Source organism: Musa acuminata, chromosome BXJ2-5 (genome assembly GCF_036884655.1).
Source record: "Musa acuminata AAA Group cultivar baxijiao chromosome BXJ2-5, Cavendish_Baxijiao_AAA, whole genome shotgun sequence".
Classification (NCBI taxonomy): domain Eukaryota; kingdom Viridiplantae; phylum Streptophyta; class Magnoliopsida; order Zingiberales; family Musaceae; genus Musa; species Musa acuminata.
In genome coordinates this window covers 24724632-24727228 of record NC_088342.1, presented here as the reverse complement: position 1 = coordinate 24727228, position 2597 = coordinate 24724632, and the positions used below count along the sequence as shown (strand labels likewise).

Below are 2597 nucleotides of genomic sequence, written 5' to 3'. Positions count from 1 at the left end.
GGAGACATATACACCCGGTTTACGGATGTCATCAATGGACTCAAAGCTCTTAGTAAAGATTTTACTAACTTTGAACTAGTAACTAAAATCTTAAGATCCCTCCCTAAAAGTTGGGATCCAAAAGTTACGGCCATTCAAGAGGCCAAAGACCTTAAAGCATTCCCTCTTGAAGAACTCATTGGGTCTCTAATGACCTACGAAATTACATGTCAAGCTCATGACGAGCTCGAGAACCCCCTTCCAAAGAACAGGAAGGATATGGCACTCAAATCACAAGAAGACCACTTGAAAGGAACATCAAATAAGTGACAGTTTGGCCGAGTGGTCTAAGGCGCCAGATTTAGGCTCTGGTCCGAAAGGGCGTGGGTTCAAATCCCACAGTTATCATCGGAATTAATATTTAGTATATTTTATTTACTTTTACTTACCAAAAAAAGAAAGGAACATCAAGTGATGAGGACAGTGACAATGACATTGCACTTTTGACTCAAAAATTTAAAAAATATTTAAGAAAGAACAAATTTAAAAATAATACAAAAAACAAATTTGAACAAAAGAAGGACCAAGTGATTTGCTATGAATGCAAAAAACCGGGACACTACAAGAACGATTGTCCTCAAGCCAAAAAGAGAACATCAAAGAAGAAGGCGCTCAAGGCAACGTGGGATGATTCAAGTGCGTCCGAAGAAGAGGAGTCCAACACCGAGCAAGTTGCTCATTACGCGCTAATAGCTTTAGGAGAAGAGGTATGTGATTTATTTAATGAAGATTTATTTTTTGAAGAACTCTCTATTGTTTTTCATTAATTATTTGCTACAAGATAAGTTTGATAGTCTTCAAAATCCTCCATGATCTAAGTGTGAGCATTTAGAAGCAATAAAAAATGAAAATTTGCTTCTTAAAGAAACCTTAAACAAGTTTAAGGTTGGTAGCAAAGGATTAGATATGATCCTTGCACACAAGGGTCACGTCGCAAATAGAAATGGAATTGGGTTTGTAAAAGGATTACATCAAAATCCTACCACTTTCATAAAAGGACCTACATTACATGTTTCCTCTTATATGAAATGCAACTTCTTTTGCAAATCTGGACATATTGCCTACAAATAATTTTTGTGAACTAATTTTCCTAAATGGACATATTGCCTACAAATGTCCATGTAGGAAAATTAGTTCACAAAAATTAATATGGGTTCCTAAAGGAACTATAAAGGATTCAATAATAAATAACTAAGTTAGTGGATCAATTTTTGAGGCACCCAAAATCAAATGGGTACCTAAAAGTCATCCTCTTTTGTAGACAAACATACAAGCTAGGAGCAAGAGATGGTATCTCGATAGTGGATGCTCAAGACATATGACTGGAGATCCATCTCATTTCTCTATGCTCACTAGCAAAGAAGAAGGGTACGTCACCTTCGGAGACAACAACAAAGGCAAAATCATTGGCAAGGGAACTATTGGTAACAAATTTAGTTTTTCCATTGATGATGTTTTACTAGTTGATGGATTGAAACATAATCTCTTGAGTATTGGTCAACTATGCGATAAAGGTTATATCATTAGATTCGAATCAAATATGTGTATTATCGAAAAACCAAACAATAACTTGACTATGATTGCATTAAAACAAAATAATGTCTACACCATCAACCTTGATGAACTAAGTAATGAAATGTGCTTCTCCGCTCTAAATGATGATACTTGGCTTTGGCATAGGAGATTAGGCCATGCAAGCATGAAACTAATATCTAAGATCTCATCTAGAGAATTAGTACGAGGGATTCCAAATATGAAGTTTACTAAGGACAAAGTATGTGATGCATGTCAACTAGGTAAACAAATAAAAACTAGTTTCAAACCAAAAAGTTAAATTAGCACCACTAGACCACTACAATTGATCCATTTGGACTTATTCTTACCAATTGATACAACAAGTCTAGGAGGAAGCAAATATGCGTTTGTAATTGTGGATGACTATACTAGGTACACTTGGACCTATTTCTTAGTCCACAAAAGTGATTGCTTCAAGTGCTTCTCTAAATTTTGTAAACTCACTCAAAACGAAAAAGGTTTCATGATTTCATCAATTCGGAGTGATCACAGTGGCGAATTTCAAAACCGTGACTTTCAAAATTTTTGTGAAGTTAATGGATACAATCACAACTTCTCCACTCCTACGAATCCCCAACAAAATGGAGTAGTTGAAAGAAAAAATAGAAACCTACAAGAAATGGTAAGAACTATGTTAAATGAACATAGTTTACCTAAGTATTTTTGGGCCGAAGCAGTAAATACGGCTTGCTACATCATGAATAGAGTCCTAATAAGACCATCCTTATCAAAAACTCCCTATGAATTGTGGAATAATAAAAAACCAAATATTTCCTATTTTAAAGTTTTCGATTGTAAATGCTTTATTTTGAATGAAAGGGATGTCTTAGGAAAATTTGATGCTAAATCCGATGAAGGCATCTTTCTTGGTTACTCTTCCGTTTCTAAGGCTTTTTGGGTTTTTAACAAAAGAACGTTAGTAATAGAAGAATCTATTCATTAGTTTTTAATGAAATTTCTAATTTAAAGAAAAATGATTTTGA

General features: G+C 34.5%; 1 non-coding gene across 1 annotated transcript; it reads left to right on the top strand.

Annotated features, from left to right (window-relative positions):
- The first annotated feature begins 307 nt into the window (after positions 1–307).
- TRNAL-UAG (transfer RNA leucine (anticodon UAG)) lies at positions 308–387 on the top strand. The gene has a single exon. It is a non-coding gene; the product is annotated as a tRNA-Leu (tRNA).
- Positions 388–2597: the final 2210 nt, after the last annotated feature.